The sequence below is a fragment of the Anolis sagrei genome, chromosome X, assembly GCF_037176765.1.
Source record: "Anolis sagrei isolate rAnoSag1 chromosome X, rAnoSag1.mat, whole genome shotgun sequence".
NCBI lineage: Eukaryota > Metazoa > Chordata > Lepidosauria > Squamata > Dactyloidae > Anolis > Anolis sagrei.
In genome coordinates, this window is record NC_090034.1 from 1,316,980 (window position 1) to 1,336,482 (window position 19,503).

The following is a 19,503-nucleotide window of genomic DNA, read 5'->3' on the forward strand; positions in this document are numbered from 1 at the left end:
TTTAAAAACAGCAATATCAAAGCTCAAAGGCCTGTCGAAACAGGTATGTCTTCCATGCCCTGCGGAAAGCTGGTAAGTCCCGCAAGGCACGGACTTCAGGTGGCAGAGTATTCCAGAGTGATGGTGCCACTGCTGTGAAGGCTCTGCGCCTGGTTGCTGTTAGACGCAAGGTCTTGACACTGGGAATTTCCAACAGATCTTGGTCCTCAGAGCGGAGGGATCTCTGGGGTTGGGGGGGGGGGAGAGGCAGTCCCTCAGGTACATTGGCCCCAGACCATGCAAGGCCTTCAAGGTGAGTCCCATCCCTTTGAAAGTGATCCGGTGCTCAATGGGTAAGATTGGGGTGATGTGGCATCTCATTGGAATTCCCGCAAGAAGCCGAGCAGCTGCGTTTTGTACCAACTTGAGCTTCCGGATCACCGACAGAGGAAGGCCAATGTAGAGGGTGTTACAGTAGTCCAGCCTTGAGATGACCGTGGCCTGGATCACCGTAGCCAGGTCGTCCCTGGACGGGGAGGGGGGCAGCCGTCTAGCCTGCCGCAGGTGGAAGAAAGAAGGCGGTTCTGCTCACGGCGGAGAGAGACCTGGGCCTCCATCCTCAGCAGAAAGAGGGTCCAAAAGGACTCCCAGGCTCTTGACCAACGAGGACGGGCGTAGCGCCTCGCCATCCCGGGTAGGCAGCTGGACGTCCCCACTGCCCGGTCGACCCAGCCATAGGATCTCCATCTTTGTTGGATTCACCCTCAACCTGCTGGCACGCAGCCATCCAGTCACGGCCTCCAGGCATGGATGGAAACAATCAGGTACAGAGTCCGGTCGGCCTTCCATCTTCAGCACCAGCTGAGTGTCATCGGCGTATTGGTCACACTCCAGCCCAAAACCTCGAACCAGCTGAGCAAGTGGTCGCATAGAGATGTTAAACAACAGAGGGGAGAGAATGGCCCCCTGAGGAGGAACCCCACAAGAGAGAGAGAGAGGGGACCTCTCAGAGACCAGGCCTCCCCTCTCCACTCGCTGTCCATGGTTGTGAAGGAAGGAGGACACAGGGCGTCATTAAATTGTGCCGGCTGGAAGCTGCCCTGAGTCCAGTCCCCCCCTCCCGGGTGGGTGGGGGGTTTGAGAAGGGCGGGATACAAATATTTGAAATAAATAAATACGTAAAATAGTTTTATGAGTTCTTTAGTCTTCTCCGCCAAAGAATGCTGGTGCCTAACTAAACTGCAAATCCCAAAATCCTGTATAGCACTGAACCATGGAAGTTCAAGTTGTGTCCAACCACATTCACTCCACAGTATCGATGCAGCCTGGGAGAAGGGCAAGAAGAATGAACTCCCAGAGCCATCTCCAGCAAGTTATTTGAAAGCCCAAATGGGAGAACTCTATTCCTTGAAGACAGGAACAAGTCACCACCTCAAGCCTTCTTCTGCAGAGATAACTGTGAAAGGCAAGTGTTCCCTTATCTTAATTTAGAAGTGGCTTCAACTCATCTCCCTGTCACTCCTGCCACTTGCGTGGAGTATAATTTCCATGGGTTGGTGACACTGGCTAGGCGGAAAATGTGACAACGTGTCTTTGCTTCCCTTATTTAAGTGTCTCTTTTAAACATTACAGAATACAATATAAGTGGTGTTGTATGAGAGCCACACTTCACTGGGAAGGGTGGAATAACCATTCCCAAATATTAAACAATAGTTGGAAAATGGTTCTTTCAAATCCTAGATGAACGAGATCCTTCACCGTTCAGGGCTGGCCTTTGGTTAGTGACGCATGCATGTGTGCATTGCTCTGTGCCAGTGGTTCTCAGCCTGCGGCACCCAGATTTTTTGGCCTTCAAATCCCAGAAATCCTAACAGATGGTAAACTGGTTGGGATTTCTGGGAGTTGTAGTTCAAAAACATCTGGGGACCCCAAGTTGAGAACCACTGCTCTATGCCAATTCTTCACCAAAACTCAAGAGAAGTGTTGTCTTGATAGAGGCAGCACTGGAATTGCACTTATAGCAGTGGTTCTCCACCTTCCTACTGCTGTGACCCCTTCATACAGTCCCTCCTGTGGTGGTGACCCCCAATCATAACATTGTTTTTGTTGCTACTTCATAACAGTCATTTTACTACTGTTATAAATCATGATGTAAATGTCAGATATGCAAGATGTATTTTCATGTATTTTCATTCACTGGAGCAAACTGGGCACAAATACCCAATGCAACCACATGTAAATGCTAGTGGGGTTGGGGGAGGATTGATTTTGTAATTTGGGAGTTGTAGTTGCTGGGATTTATAGTTCACCTATAATCAAAGAGCATTCTGAACTCCACCAGAGATGGATTTGAACCTAATTTGCCACACAGAACTCCCATGACCAACGGAAAACACTGGAAGGCTTTGGTGGGCATTGACCATGAGTTTGGGAGTTGTAGTTCACCTATATCCAGAGAGCACTGTGGACTCAAACAATGGTGGATCTGGACCAAACTTGGCACAAATACTAAATATGTGCAAATGTGAACACTGGTGGAGTCTGTGGAAAATAGACCTTGACTTTTGGGAGTTGTAGTTGCTGGGATTTATAGTTCACTACAATCAAAGAACATTCTGAACTCCACCAATGATAGAATTGGCTCAAACTTCCCACATGGAATCCCCATGACCATCAGAAAATACTGTGTTTTCTGATGGTCTTTTGGTGACCCCTCTGACACCCCTTCGTGACCCCCTCAGGGGTCCCGGCATCCAGGTTGAGAAACAATGACTTATAGCATTATTGCACACTTGGGATCCTGCATTGTATGTTGCAGTTCTGCATTGTACTTGGTTCCTGTCACAAGTCCTGGTTGTGGTCTCACTTGCTTTGTGGGAAAGGGCTGAACATGCCCTCCGCCTTGGACACCTGTCAAGTGTTCCACAGATCTTTCTCACTCAATGCAGTAGCAGGTTGTTAAGGTGGGCGTTGTGGGGGAAACCAGCCAAGAGACAATACCTAGTTGTACACAGAATGCTTAATACAACTGATGCAGAATATTAATGATAAACAATACATATTTTAGGTTAAAATATAATGATATATTTAATTAATTCATGGCCCTCGCCATGTCTCCTCTCTCTCCGCCTTCTCTTCTGCAGGCTCAACATGCCCAGCTCTTGAAGCCACTCTGCTCTCATCGGGCATGTTCTCCACACCCTGGATCCTTGGAATCACCCTCTTCCTCTCAACACAGTATTCCAGTTTATTAGAGTCAATCTCTCCCTTCGGTTGCACTGCCCAGAACTGGACACAGTGTGATTCCAGATAACGTGGTTTGACCAAGGCAGAATAGCGCATGGGGAGCATGACTTCCCTAGATCTAGACACTAGGCTCCTATTTATTCCTGGCTTATGTTCCCCTTTCTCCCCACAAGGACTCCGAGATCTTTCCCCCACATCCTAGAATCCTAGAGTTGGAAGAGACCTCATGGGCCATCCAATCCAACCCCTTTTTGCCAAGAAGCAGGACAATCACATTCAAAGCACCCCCGACAGATGGCCACCCAGTCTATTTAAAAGCCTCCAAAGAAGGAGCCTCCACCACACTTCGGGGCAGAGAGTTCCACTGCTGAACAGCTCTCACAGTCAGGAAGTGCTTCCTAATGTTCAGATGGAATCTCCTCTCTTGTAGTTTGAAGCCATTGCTCCATTGTATCCTAGTCTCCAGGGCAGCAGAAAGGAAGCTTGCTCCCTCCTCCCTAGGACTTCCTCTCACGTATGTATACATGGTCCTCATCCTGTCTCCTCCCAGCCTTCTCTTTTTCAGGCTAAACATGCCCAGCTCTTGAAGCCGCTCCTCATAGGGCTTGTTCTCCAGACTCTTGATCATTTTAGTCACCCTCCTCTGGACACATTCCAGCTTGTCAATATCTCCCTTCAATGGTGGTGCCCAGAATTGGACACAGTGTGATTCTAGGTGTGGTCTGACCAAGGCAGAATAGAGCATGGGGAGCATGACTTCCCTGGATCTTGGCACTAGGCTCCTATTGATGCAGGCCAAAATCCTGTTGGCTTTTTTTGCTGCCGCATCACATTCCTGGCTCATGTTTAACTTGTTGTTCATGAGAACTCCAAGATCTTTTTCACACGTACTGCTCTCGAGCCAGGCGTCCCTTCTGGAACATGGCCATGCAGCCCAGAAAAGTCACAGGAGCCCTGTGATTCTGGCCATGAAAGCCTTCGCCAACACATTTCTATGCATGGTTTTTCTTAATTCACTAAGGAGCTGAAGCAGATGCACAATAGTCAGAGGGAGAACACAGGAGACCTTTGCTGTCAGTTGAGATCGCTGTTGATCCTCTTCTGAGTTTTGAATTTGCCAGACAGAAACTTTTGGCTGCCATCTAAGAGGAAATGGTTCTAGGGATGCCAGGTGAGATATGAGGCGAGGCTCCTGTAATAGTAACTCTTGACAGATCTTGGAGCAGGATGGGCAACCATAAAACACCAAGCAGGATGAACTTTCCAAACCCAACTTCCAACCAAGACTTCCCTGTTAATGGCATCTCCGCACAGCAAGGCAAGGAAACACATCAATCACAGTCTCCTTTAAACTATCAGCTAATTTATTGTACAACTTAATGTACTGTCGAAGGCTTTCATGGCTGGAATCACTGGGTTGTTGTAGGTTTTTCGGGCTATATGGCCATGTCCTAGAGGCATTTTCTCCTGACGTTTCGCCTGCATCTATGGCAAGCATTCTCAGAGGTTGTGAGGTCTGTTGGAAGTAGGAAAAATGGGTTTATATATCTGTGGAATGACCAGGGTGGGACAAAGGACTTTTGTCTGCTGGAGCTAGGTGTGAATGTTTCAACTGATCACCTTGATTAGCATTTAATGGCTTGGAAGTGCCTGGGGGAATCTTTCTTTGAGAGGTGATTTGATGTGCCTGGTTGTTTCCTCTCTGTTGTTTTGCTGTTGTAATTTTAGAGTTTTTTTAATACTGGTAGCCAGATTTTGTTCATTTTCATGGTTTCTTCCTTTCTGTTGAAATTGTCCACATGCTTGTGGATTTCAATGGCTTCTCTGTGTAGTCTGACATGGTGGTTGTGAGAGTGGCCCAGCATATTGTACAACTATTTACATTAGAAGCTAAGCAAACTGTAAAACTTGCTTTCTCCTCCCTCTACAGCTACATCGCAAACACAGACACATTGTTATCAGCATTAGTCCACACCTCCTGCATTCCATAGTGATGTATGAGATGCACTACGCTGCATCCATTGCTCTCTGTACTAAGATTTATGACCTCTCTAGGAATGCCGTTTCTCTTCATGGTACAATTAACCCTTTCCCTTTCCACACAGGAATTCTCTCGGCACACAGCATTGCATTTTAAACATACAAACAAACTTTGGAAACTACGTTACACATTTTCAAAACACATCAACATTACCTAATGTGGATAATATTGCCTCGTAGGTGGAAAGAGGTGGGAGGAGGTCTCCACCACATGTGGCTCACCCTCTTCATTTCTCTAAGACTATGACTCCCTCCTTCCCCAGAAATCTGCTGTGGAATGCTTCAAAAATTAACCATTTCTTGCATATTTAATGGCAAAACTTTAGGCCGAGGAAACATAGAGAGAAGGGGAGAAAATAGCTTCCCCGTGCTTTCCTCCAGTGATCCTTAATTAGCTCCAAACCACTGACTCAGAAGCTCTCGGCCCCGTGTTCTTCTTAGCGCTTATTCCATGTTTTTAAAATAAAGTTTTGCTCTTAAATGATTCATGATGCTGCTCATCGCTGTGACTGCGCCTTACAGGAACTTGGCATCGTCTTAAGGACCTTTGCTCCAATCCAGCTTGTCATTCCAGATGGCTCTGAATTGGCACGGCGGATGAGATAGGATGGGCACAGTTGCAAAGATGCATGGATTTGCCGCTTTGTGCTGTCACTGGCCTTGGAATGTTTCCAAAGATGCCTTACAGGAGCTTAATAAGTCCTAAGGAAAAGATCAGCTGTGCATCCAGAGTTGGGCCTCCTAGATAATTGGTCCTCAACCATTGGTTTTTCCAATGTTTTGGACTTCATTGTTCAGAATCTTTAGCCGTAGACCAAGTTGAGTGGGAATTCTGGGAACTGAAGTCCAAAGCATCTAGAGGACCAACATTTCAAGACCGGTGACATAGACCAACATTTCTCTCTTTAGATTGAAGACCAGGAATCCAGTATCTCAAAGTCCAATGGGATATTCAGAAATTTCATCTACAGATGTGTAGACCTGCAGACATTCAGCAAAAGGTATCTGGATTCAGATCCTCAAAAGTTTCTGACCACATCTCTGTTGGATGGAAGAATGATGTTTGGTTTTGCTTTATCGACAGGTAGGAAGGTGAACTCTGAATGCTACCATATTTAGGAACATCATCTACAGACAGGACGGTGAGATCTTAATGCACTGATGGGTCTATGAACCATAACATAGAATCATAGAATCCTAGAGTTGGGAGAGACCTCATGGACACATTTGGTGTCATCTGCAAACTTGATGATCCTGCCTTCTAGCCCTTCATCTAAGTCATGAATGAAGACGTTGAACAGGACCGGTCCCAGGATGGAACTCTGTGGCACTCCACTCATCACTTAACAAATGTTGTTGTAATGCTAACAGCTACATCATTAGGTACAGGAATTGTGTACTTCTCCCATTCTTACTGTACTACATCTTTCAACGTTCTCAAGCATTGGCTTTGTTGACTAGGGCTGCTGGGAACTGCGGTTCAGCAAAATCGAGAGGGACATTTAGTTCTCATCTGTGAACAACATACTTGGGAGAAAAATAGGAGCAGAAGCAGCTGGAAGTGAGTGACCTTATTATTTAGAATTATTCCTTTTAACATGAAGAAAAAGCAGATTAAGCAAGATAAAGAAGGGACGGCCCAGAGAGAAACACCCTGATGGTTTCTCTCCACTATTGTTGCTCTAGGCATATAAGCCCAGTCCTCCACAGATGCAACCATCTACAACTTGAAAATATTCAGGGTTTTATTTTCCCAAAAGGTTATTTTTTCCCATTTTATATAAGACTGGTCCAACTGTCTTCTTTCTCTCCTTCCTTGCTTCCTTCCTTGCTTCCTTCCTTTCCTCTCTCCTTCCTTCCTTCCTTCCTTCCTTCCTTCCTTCCTTCCTTCCCTCTCTCCTTCCTTCCTTCCTTCCTTCCTTCCTTCCTTCCTTCCTTTTCCTTCCTTCCTTCCCTCTCCCTTCCTTCCTTCCTTCCTTCCTTCTTTCCTTCCTTCCTTCCTTCCCTCTCGCCTTCCTTCCCTCTCTCCTTCCTTCCTTCCTTCCTTCCTTCCTTCCTTCCTTCCTTCCCCCTCTCCTTCCTTCCTTCCTTCCTTCCTTCCTTCCTTCCTTCCTTCCTTCCCTCTCTCCTTCCTTCCTTCCTTCCTTCCTTCCTTCCTTCCCTTCCTTCCTTCCTTCTTTCACTCTCTCCTTCCTTCCTTCCTTCCTTCCTTTTCCTTCCTTCCTTCCTTCCTTCCCTCTCCCTTCCTTCCTTCCTTCCTTCCTTCCTTCCTTCTTTCCTTCCTTCCTTCCCTCTTGCCTTCCTTCCCTCTCTCCTTCCTTCCTTCCTTCCTTCCTTCCTTCCTTCCTTCCTTCCCCCTCTCCTTCCTTCCTTCCTTCCTTCCTTCCTTCCTTCCTTCCTTCCCTCTCTCCTTCCTTCCTTCCTTCCTTCCTTCCTTCCTTCCTTCCTTCCTTCCTTCCCTTCCTTCCTTCCTTCTTTCACTCTCTCCTTCCTTCCTTCCTTCCTTCCTTCCTTCCTTCCTTCCTTCCTTTTCCTTCCTTCCTTCCTTCCCTCTCCCTTCCTTCCTTCCTTCCTTCCTTCCTTCCTTCCTTCCTTCCTTCTCTTCCTCTTCCCTTCCTCCCCACTTTTCTTTCCCTTCCTCTTTCTCCCCTTTCTTCCTTCTCTACCTATTCTTGGACTGCAACTCCCAGCAGTCCTCCTGATCCATCTACCTACCTACCTACCTACCTACCTATCTATCTCCAACTAATCTGTCTATCCAGAGGATTGCTGGGAGTTGCAGTTCAGGAATAGGAAACTGTAAATATACAGGAATTGGGATGTTCTCAAATCCAAAGAGAAGCAAGCTTGCTTCTTGGAAGCAGAGCATTTGGATCATCCTTGTCCCCTAAAGGACCTGGTCTAGGGGATGCTGGGAGCTGTAGTCCAGAAGAGAGTGTGGATATGCTATTTTGTGTTTTGTTTGCTGGGGAAGTCATTTTTGCACTTGCGTTGAAGCATCTTTTTGCTTTATTGACTTTTTAAGTCCCTTCTGCTGTGTTTTTCAGTGTATTTATGAGTGATGGTCACTCATTGGCCTGAGAGGTGCCTTGTGTCCAAATTTGGTGTCAATTCGTCCAGTGGTTTTTGCGTTATGTTAATCCCACAAATGAACATTACCTTTTTATTTATCTAGATATGCCATTTTACTGTGCAATTGTATTTAATAGGATTTGAGCATACATGGATTTCAGTATCTACAGTGGGTTCCAAACCCAGCAGATACTGAAGGTTCACTGAAGTGCAAAAGCAGTTGCATCTTTTCTTGCTTTCAACCAGTAAACAGTCAATGCATTAAAGCCTTTTGAGCTAGAGTGCAGAGACATGAACCCTCGCTTCTTGTAGGATGATCATATCATCCTGCTGTGTCCCAATCAGCAGCGGAACAGACTCCTATTGCTCACAATGCCTTGTAAATGGAGACTGGGGGGACTTCCACATTCCCTACGTATTCCCAGCAAATGCATCGTGATTATGAATACCAACCAGTTATAAATGCATAACTACTAAGTTACGTTGAATTCCAGCCCCTGCATTTAACATACCCTCTGTTGGGTGAGTGGGCTTATTAACAAAAGACCCTCCCCATAAAGGATCCTCCCAGCAGCTTAAGAGTGATCCTGGACTTATCGCTGAGCCTGGAACCCCAGGTTTTGGCGATGACCAGAGGAGCATTTGCACAGTTAAAACTTGTGCGCCAGCTGTGTCCGTACATTGGGAAGCCTGACTTGGCCATGGTCCTCCACGCTCTGGTTACATCACGAATAGATTACTGCAACGCACTCTAAGTGGGGCTGCCTTTGAAGAGGGTTCTGTGTTGCATCCCAGTTCAAGAAACAAGACCATAAGATTAAATCCACCACTCTGGACTGTAGGAAAAGCAATCCTTGTTTATTGATGAAAAATTGGTTACAAAAGAAAGGTAAATGCAGAGTAAAAAAGCCACAGAAAAACACAGTAGTCAATAGGATCTCTGAACTTGAGCAAAACTTCAAAAGCCACAAAACAATAACCAGGAGTCTGTTAGCCTTTTACTAACCACGAACTTGGAAACTAGAAGCCTCTGGGATTACTGGCCATGGAACACAGGAATTCTGCCAAGGCCAGCCACAGTCCCGAAAGTTGCTTGACCTAAAGAAGCACCCAGCAGGGATGCTCTTAAACCAAAGAAGCTATTCTTAGAAACGCCCCTTGACTTTTCTGTTTGGGCCTCTTTCTGCTGAAGGCGCTGTGACTTTCGTACAGACTGGGAAGCAAATCTATCTCTGACTATCTGTTCTCTTCGGACCTCATTATCAAGCCCAGGTGGGGAGATATCACGGCTAACTTCCAAAACATTCTCTTCTAACTGTTGGGTTTCGTTTTCATTCCCACTGGCCTCTGCATCAACAACAGATTCCACACTGTCAGAGTCAGGGAGAGCTTGCTCAGTTTGAAAAACTATCAGAGAATCCTGTTCACACAGATCAGGATCAGGCTGAACCCCAACATTCAGAAACTATAGCTAGTCCAATGGATGGCAGCCAGATTACTAACTGGAGCAATATACAGGGAACATACCACCCCCTTGATATGTCAGTTCCACTGGCTGCCGATCCACTTCTGAGCTCAATTCAAAGTGCTGGTTTGGACCTATAAAGCCCTATATGGTTGTGGTCCAGCTTACTTGTCCGAACGCATCTGCCTCTACATCCCACCTCACAATCTAAGATGGAGTGAGGCCCTGCTCTCACTCCATCAACATTGCAAATGTGTTTGGCAGGGATGAGAGACAGGGCCTACTTGCCTATTTTGTAAATGTATAGTTGGATTGATTGGTTATTTATAGCTGTCAATCAATGTTGTTTGCACCAGTTATATTGCTTCCTCAGCTCAACTGCTTGGCTCCACCTCTTCCTGCAGGAGGGCAGAGCTTTTCCTTTTTCATTCTACCATCAAACTTTCTATCAGATAGACGTGAGAAAGAGACTTGGTTCTAAAGCCCTTAGTTAAGTTACCTCTCATCACCAATTCTAAGGTTTTTACCATTGGGACTCATGCTTCATGCCCAGATCGCCCTGGACAACGTTGAGGAGACCCAAGCACTTTCAAATTGGTCCTTTGGCATCAAAAGGAAGACTCTGTGCCTTCAACATAGGCCATTGGACTGGGGGTTGTGTTTGTTCAGACCTTCACAGCCATTGAGAAAAGAGGGAACAGGAAAAGCTTCCCACCCAGCTGTGATATCTCCTTGGACCCAAGACAACCAGAGACTGTAATGTATATTTCCTTTACCCCTTTGAAACTTCCAGCTTATTGCCTTAAAGAGATAACTCTTTGTGAACAATAAAACCTATTTTGAGTTATCTACAGTGTTTTGGTCCTTGGGAGTTCCAGTTCTTTAAAGGAAGGCAAGAAGCAATCCCCTGGGGGAAAGAGGTTGCATCTATGTCTCTTTCACTAAGAGTTATAGCCCCCCAGGCGCGACAGCATTAGAGTTCAGAAGACAGGTCAGGATACCGAAAATCCACAAACCTGGGGGAAATAGATATGGGAGCCTACCAGTGTCTGGCTAGAAGAAACGGATCAAGGTTCAACCAAAATGTACAAGCCTAGTATATAGCAACTCACATTCTTAAAGGTACTAAACATGTCAGTGTGAAGATGAAAGTTTTGCAGTGCTCCCTATACAGATCATTTAACTCCACAATCATTGGCATAAACACACCATGACCTTGATGGAAAGTCTACCATGCAGTTGGGATGAACATGAGTGTGTTGCCAAATTAGCATGCCTCCCCTCCGAAGAGAAGCTGGGTTGTCACTTGGTCAGTTTCCCAGAGTTCTGGGAATGCCATTAAGGCAACCAACCATCGATGGCCACAGCACATGCCCGTGAATCTCCCAGGGAAGGAGGCATCACAGTCACTTATCTCTTTAATCATGAAGCTGGGGTTTATTAAACAAAATCCAGCCAGGTCTCTCAACTAGTGCTCCATGCTCAACTGCTCTTCCAACATATTCTTTGCTATTCATTATATGTGAAGAGATGCACAGCAGGGTTGCTTATGAATTTTGTTTGGTTCACGTTGAAACCCATCAGCCTAATTCACACACATCATCAAAATGGTGTTGTTAACATTCACATCAGACATATCTGCAGATTTTGCGATGCTGTTTGGGAGTCAATTAAGAAATACAAGCATAGGAAAAAAAGATATACAACTTATCCTTAGGAAATTCTATATTGGGCCCTTGGCATATGTTGGAGTCTGGTTCCACCCTCCACTATGGATACCGAAATACCTGGATGCGTATGTCCCACTACATGCAATGACATTGTAAAAGGGCATCTCTTACATAAAGTGGCAAAATCAAAGTTTACTTCTTGAGAATATCAATCTCTAGCTTCCTATCCGGATATAGATATAAGTATTTCCAAGTTATGGATGGCTGAATCTGTGAATGCAGAGGACTGGCTGTTTATATTTTCTGCTGTTTGTTTCTAAGTGTTTGCAGACCACTTCCTTGACAATCTTTTCCAGAATCTTGCCTGGTACCGACGTGAGGCTGACTGGGCATTGGTCATTGTTTGGGTCATCCTTTTTTCCCTTCTTGAAGATTGGGACCACATTGGCCCTCCTCCAGTCTGCTGGAACTTCTCCCGTTCTCCAAGAACTCTCAGAGATTATTGCCAATGGTTCCGAAATGACTTCCTCTCGTTCCTTCAATACTCTTGGGTGTCGTTGATCTGGCCCTGAAAGAGAACTTGGACTCATTTAGAGCGGCCAGGTATTCCTGGACGACTTATTTCCCAATTTGCGGTTGGATGTCCTCTAATCCCTCATCCACTCCGTCTTGCTGAGGTTGAAGATGACTTTCTTTTTGTGAGAAGACCGAGGCAAAGAAGGTATTAAGTAGTTCTGCCTTTTCCCTATCATCCCCTGTCAGCATTGCCCCATCTTCTCCGCGAAGAGGCCCTATCGCCTCCTTGTTTTTTCTTTTTCTACTGACATAAGAAAAGAATCCCTTTTTATTGTTTTTAATGTCCCTGGCAAGCCTGAGCTCGTTTTGTGCTTTAGCCTTGCGGACCTTTTCCTTACAGGTGTTGGCTATTTGTTTGAATTCTTCTTTGGTGATTTCTCCCTTTTTCCACTTCTTGTGCATGTCTCTTTTGTGTTTTAGCACAGTTAGAAGTTCTTTGGATATCCATTCTGGCTTCTTTGCACTTGTCCTATTTTTTCTCTTTGTTGGCACAGTTTGCAATTGTGCCATTAGTATTTTACTCTTGAGAAATTCCCATCCATCCGTAACTCCCTTGCCTTTTAGTATCTGTGTCCACGGAATGCTGCTCAGAGTTTCCTTCATTTTTCGGAAATCAGCCCTCCTAAAGTCCAAACTGCAGGTTTGACTTGTCTTAATTTCGGCCTTCCTTTGTACTTCAAAGACGAAGTCTAGCCCTGTTTGACTCTGGAGGTTGGTGCTCGTCTCTATTTCTATGCTGAAGAGCCAGCATTGTCCATAGACACCTCCAAGGTCATGTGGCCACTGGCATGACTGCATGGAGCACCGTTACCTTCCCGCTGGAGGGGTACCTATTGATCTATAGGCCTGGGTAACAACGCAAAAATTTGTTTCTAAAATCGATTTGTATTTGGGGGTTTTTTTTGTTTCGATATTTAAAATAATTACAAAATTTTCCCTTAAAAAAGTTCGGTATTTACGAAATTTCGTTAATATTTACAAAACATTTTGTAAAGATGGCGCCCTTTTTTTTTCAATATTTTTTAAATATTTTTTAATTTAATTATTAATTTAGTAGAAATTATTATTAAGGAGGGAAGGCAGGCACTCACTCTGGCGGGCCCTCTCGGTCGCCGCTCGCCCTCTCGCTCGCCGCTCGCCCTCTTCGCTCGCCCTCTCGCTCGCCGCTCGCCCTCTCGCTCGCCCTCTCGCTCGCCGCTCGCCCTCTCGCTCGCCGCTCGCCCTCTCGCTCGCCGCTCGCCCTCTCGCTCGCCGCTCGCCCTCTCGCTCGCCAGGCGGCCATCTTACGTATTTCCGAAATGGACGGAAATACAAAAATTTTTGGCGCCTGCCGTTTCGATATTTAAAAACACTTCCGGGTTTAAAAATAAGTTTTGTAATCGTTTTGTAATTGCTAAAATTAACGAATATTTAACGAATTACAAAATTAACGAACGAAACCGCCCAGGCCTATTGATCTACTCACATTTGCATGTTTTTGAACTGCTAGGTTGGCAGAAGCTGGGGCTAATAGCGGGAGCTCACCCCACTCCCCGTATTCAAACCTGTGACCTTTTGGTCAGCAAATTCAGCAGGTCAGCGCTTTAACCCACTGCGCCACGGCCTTTAATATACATGACAAATATCCCTGCCAAAGCCCAAATGATGAATACTTACAGTAGACAGAGCGGCCTCTTCTCATCCTATAACAAATGCAAGTCCTTGGATGACTGATGATACCAATGACCTGCGGTGATCATGTGCAGGCCTCTCCTTGGAGCACCAGGCAATTTCTTTCATTTTTTGAGGATACCTCATCCATCAACATTAAAAGTTTCTGTCCGGATCACGGCTTCTCGCAAAAGGTGCTTGGGGTGGAGGAGAGGGAGTCAGGCCTCTGGAATACGCCCGCAGGAGGGTGGAAGGAGCTCTTCATCACCATTTCGGAGTCATTCTTGTCACCAAAAATAGTGCCAACATCTGGTCCCCGAGAAAAAAAAGGGTGATGATGTAGATAGATACTATCTGGATGATTTGCAGATCAGCAAGGTTTCAGTTTGAGTTGAGCAGGGCAGTTCACCCAAACTTGAAAAGCCTCTGGAATTCATCTAAAAGAGATGCAGTTAATGGTTTGTTATTTCATTATTCAATGTATTGTCGAAGGATTTCATGGCCGCAATCACTAGGTGGTTGTAGGTTTTTTTCTCGGGCTATATGGCCATGTTCTAGAGGCATTCTCTCCTGACATTTCGCCTGCATCTGTGGCAAGCATCCTCAGGGGTAGTGAGGTCTGTTGGAACTAGGAAAGTGGGTTTATATATCTGTGGAATGACCAGGGTGGGACAAAGGACTCTTGTCTGCTGGAGCTAGGGGGTGAATGTTTCAACTGACCACCTTGATTAGCATTTGATGGCCTGGAAGCTTTTTGGTGTGGTCGTAGTATTGTCGAAGGCTTTCTGGGCCGGAATCACTAGGTTGGTGTAGGTTTTTTTTCTGGATATATGGCCATGTTCTAGAGGCATTTTCTCCTGACGTTTCGCCTGCATCTATGGCAAGCATCCTCAGAGGTGAGGTCTGTTGGAACTAGGAAGAAGGGTTTATATATCTGTGGAATGACCAGGGTGGGACAAAGGACTCTTGTCTGCTGGAGCTAGGGGGTGAATGTTTCAACTGACCACCTTGATTAGCATTTGATGGCCTGGAAGCTTTTTGGTGTGGTCGTAGTATTGTTGAAGGCTTTCATGGCCGGAATCACTGGGTTGTTGTAGGTGTTTCTGGCTATATGGTCATGTTCTAGAGGCATTTTCTCCTGACGTTTCGCCTGCATCTATGTCAAGCATCCTCAGGGGTAGTGAGGTCTGTTGGAACTAGGAAAGTGGGTTTATATATCTGTAGATTGACCAGGGTGGGACAAAGGACTCTTGTCTGCTGGAGCTAGGTGGGAATGTTTCAACTGACCACCTTGATTAGCATTTAATGGCTTGGAAGTGCCTGGGGGGAATCTTTTGTTGAGAGTGATTTGTTGAGAGTGATTTGAAACCATGAAAATGAACAAAATCTGACTACCAGTATTAAAAAAACTCAAAAATTACAACAGCAAAACAACAGAGAGTAAACAGTCAGGCACATCAAATCACTCTCAACAAAAGATTCCCCCCAGGCACTTCCAAGCCATTAAATGCCTGAGCAGTACCATATATAACGTTACTGCACCTCTGTACCACCAATTAAAAGGAACCCGGGAAAACTATACCAGCCGATTGCCACTAATTATAAGGAACTTAGCAGGGAAAGGAACAGGGGATTTTAAAATAGTGAAAGAGGCAACTGGGAGATCTTGAAACTGTTTCTTCAATTGTTTTCACTGCCACCTTTTTGTTTGGTATTCAGACTGAGTTGTATGTGGAGAGTATACTTAGTGACACCCTTTTGAGTTACAGTGATGCTTGTTTTCTTTAGAGGGTTTAAATCACAATGATGTTCCCACTGAGGCTGGTATAAAGTGTTAACAATAACAAAACGTTGATTTAACAGGCCTAAACCTCTTCTGGTACAAATGCGTAGTGGTTTCAGTAAGTTACTGGTACATAAGCTTATGGTTATTTTTGATATTTTTGACAAAATGCAAAGATACAGAATGGGGGACGATGAGGCCTGGCTCCAGAGCAGGATGTGTGGAAAAGATCTTGGAGTCCTCGTGGAGAGGAAGTTAAACTTGAGCCAGGAATGTGATGTGGCGACAAAAAAAGCCAATGGGATTTTGGCCTGCATCAATAGGAGCCTAGTGTCTAGGTCCAGGGAAGCCATGCTCTCCATGCTCTATCCCGCCTTGGTTAGACCACTTTACCTGGAAAATTGTGTCCATTTCTGGGCACCACAATTCAAGAGAGATATTGACAGAGTTCCACTCCTGACCGGCTCTCACAGTCAGGAAGTTCTTCCTCGTGTTCAGATGGAATCTCCTTTCTTTGTAGTTTGAAGCCATTGTTCCCTTGCGTCCTAGTCTCCAGGGAAGCAGAAAGGAAGCTTGCTCCCTCTTCCTCCCTGTGGCTTCCTCTCACATATTTATGCATGGCCCTCATCATGTCTCCTCTCAGCCTTCTCTTCTTCAGGCTAAACATGCCCAGCTCCTTAAGCCACTCCTCATAGGGCTTGTTCTCCAGACCCTTGATCATTTTAGTCGCCCTCCTCTGGACACATTCCAGCTTAGAGTCAATATCTCTCTTGAATTGTGGTGCCCAGAATTGGACACAATATTCCAGGTGTGGTCTAACCAAAGCGGAATAGAGCATGGGGAGCATTACTTCTCTAGATCTAGACACTATGCTCCTATTGATGCAGGCCAAAATCCAATTGGCTTTTTTTGCCGCCACATCACATTCCTGGCTCATGTTCAACTTCCTGTCCACGAGGACTCCAAGATCTTTTTCACACATCCTGTTCTCGAGCCAGGCCTCATTGTCCCCCATTCTGTCTCTTTGCATTTCGTTTTTCCTGCCACAGTGGAGTCTCTTGCATTTATCCCTCTTGAACTTCATTGTGTTAGTTTTGGCCCTTCATCTCTCTAATCTGTCAAGATCGTTTCAAATCCTGCTCCTGTCCTCTGGTGTCTTGGCTCTCCCTCCCCATTTGGTGTCGTCTGCAAACTTGATGATCCTGGTTTCTATGTTGGACTTAATGTCAAGGAAATGCCTTTACCTTTACCTGCTTGGTTGCCATGCTTCTGGAACTAAGAAGAGTTGCTTCTGGAACTTTGCAAGAGTTGGCCTCAATTCCTATCTCAGAAAGAGGCCGAGCACAATTTGACCCTTTGCACCAGCTTTTTGACCTTCTTTGTGATGTTTCTCTCCTTCTTCTTTCTCCTTCCTCCCTTCCTTCCTTTCTGCCTGCCCTGGTTTTACAGCCCGGCTTCCCGTGGAGTGGCCAACTGGCTCGCTGGCAAAGCGCAGGTGTGCAGCTCACGCAATAAGCGAAAAATAAGGATCAGGAGGGAGAGGCGAGTGATGTATTCCCAGTGTGCCCCTTCTGTTCCATTTCCCATAAGTGCCGCTGCCTTTCCTATTCTACCCAAGAGAACGTCAAGAAAGGAACTGGCAGAAGAACAAGGATGAGGTCAGTGCATGACACAGACATTCAGGGAATGGGGAAGGCAGAGAGCATCTTCATATTGAGAAAGGGAAACTTGTTCTGCAAAGTTAGTTTGGAAATCAGCAAGAAGAAGGACCTAAAAAGTCCATAAAAAGCCAAGGCCCAGTGGTCTTCCATGGCTGATGAGCAAGGATGCCAACCCTGGTCTCTGGAGTGACAGTCCAACATGCAAAATACTTACTTACTTATTTACTTAAGCGATCCCTCGTTGTCTGAGGATGATGGTCCTCCAAGTGCATTGTCTTGGCGGTGGGTTTGTAGGTAGCTGTGGAGCCCTATTCTTGATCCTCATGTTCTTCCACGGTGAAGACATTGGTTTCCAGGTGGAAAGCAGTCCCAGTCAGGGTTGGCTTGATGCTTCTCCTTCCTCTTGGCATGTTTCTCCCTTTCTTCCTCAATTCATGCCTCTTTGAATTCTGCAGCACTGCTGGCCACAGCTGACCTCCAGCTAGTGCACTCAAATTTTCCATCTTCATTGCTATGATACTTCACCTTGTTGACGGGAAGCTTCTCACCGGAGTATTTAACCTCAGCAGACTGAAAGCCAAAACCAAAGTTACAACAACATCTGTTATAGAACTCCAGTATGCTGATGACAACACAGTCTATGTGCATTCAGAAGAAGATCTACAAGCCACTCTAAACATCTTTGCAGAAGCATATGAGAAGCTCGGCCTGTCATTGAACATTGAACATTTCTGCTTCCCTGGAGATTAGGACGCGGAACAATGGCTTCAAACTACAAGATAGGAGATTCCACTTGAACATGAGGAAGAACTTCCTGACTGTGAGAGCCGTTCAGCAGTGGAACTCTCTGCCCCAGAGGGAGTGTGGTGGAGGCTCCTTCTTTGGAAGCTTTTAAACAGAGGCTGGATGGCCATCTGTCAGGGGTGATTGGAATGCAATATTCCTGCTTCTTGGCAGAATGGGGTTGGACTGGATGATTGCCCATGAGGTCTCTTCCAACTCTTTGATTCTATGATTCTATGATTGAGAAAATCAAAGTGCTCTTCCAGCAGTCACCAGCCAATCCCTCTGCAATGACAGAAATACAGCTTAATGGTGTAACTTTATTTATTTTATTTATGACATTTATATGCCACCCTTCTCACCTTGAAGAGTACTCAGAGCAGCTTAGAATATATATATATATATATATATATATATACTATACACACACACACACACAAACACAAACACACACACAATATATTATATTATTAGCATAGCACAATATCAGTATTATATATTACTATATTGTACTATAGCATTACATTGTAATATTATTAGTAATATTACATATATATCAATAAAAATGTAATGTTCGTTTGTGGGATTAACAGAACTCAAATACCAATGGACGAATTGACACCAAATTTGGACACAAGACACTTAACAACCCAATGTATGTCCTTCACTCCAAAAAAATTGTCATTTGGGAGTTGTAGTTGCTGGGATTTATAGTTCACCTACAATCACAGAGCATTCTGAACCCCACCAACGATAGAATTGGGCTAAGCCTCCCACACAGAACCCCCATGTGGGCCACAGCAATGCGTGGCAGGTGATGGCTAGTGTAATTATAATATATTATTATTATCAGTATTATATTGTACTAGCTGTCCCCTGCCAGGCATTGCTGTGGCCCAGTCTGTTGATCTGGAAAATAAAGTAATGAGAAAGTGTTGGTTTCTAATATATGTAATTTCTTTATGTTTGAGGTTAACAGTATTTCTTGTTGTTTCTTTGCCAGTGTTGATGTGGAGAGTGTCTGGTTTGACCACCCTGGAACATGCAACATATCATTGTCCTTCTTCAGGGGTCCCTTTCAAATCTATAATACCATTTTTGTGTATGTGTGAATCATATCTCTCTATCTCTATGGCTTAGAATCATAGAATCATAGAATCAAAGAGTTGGAAGAGACCTCATGGGCCATCCAGTCCAACCCCATTCTGCCAAGAAGCAGGAATATTGCATTCAAATCATCCTTGACAGATGGCCATCCAGCCTCTGCTTAAAAGCTTCCAAAGAAGGAGCCTCCACCACACTCCGGGGCAGAGAGTTCCACTGCTGAACGGCTCTCACAGTCAGGAAGTTCTTCCTAATGTTCAGATGGAATCTCCTCTCTTGTAGTTTGAAGCCATTGTTCCGCGTCCTAGTCTCCAAGGAAGCAGAAAACAAGCTTGCTCCCTCCTCCCTGTGGCTTCCTCTCACATATTTATACATGGCTATCATATCTCCTCTCAGCCTTCTCTTCTTCAGGCTAAACATGCCCAGCTCCTTAAGCCGCTCCTCATAGGGCTTGTTCTCCAGACCCTTGATCAT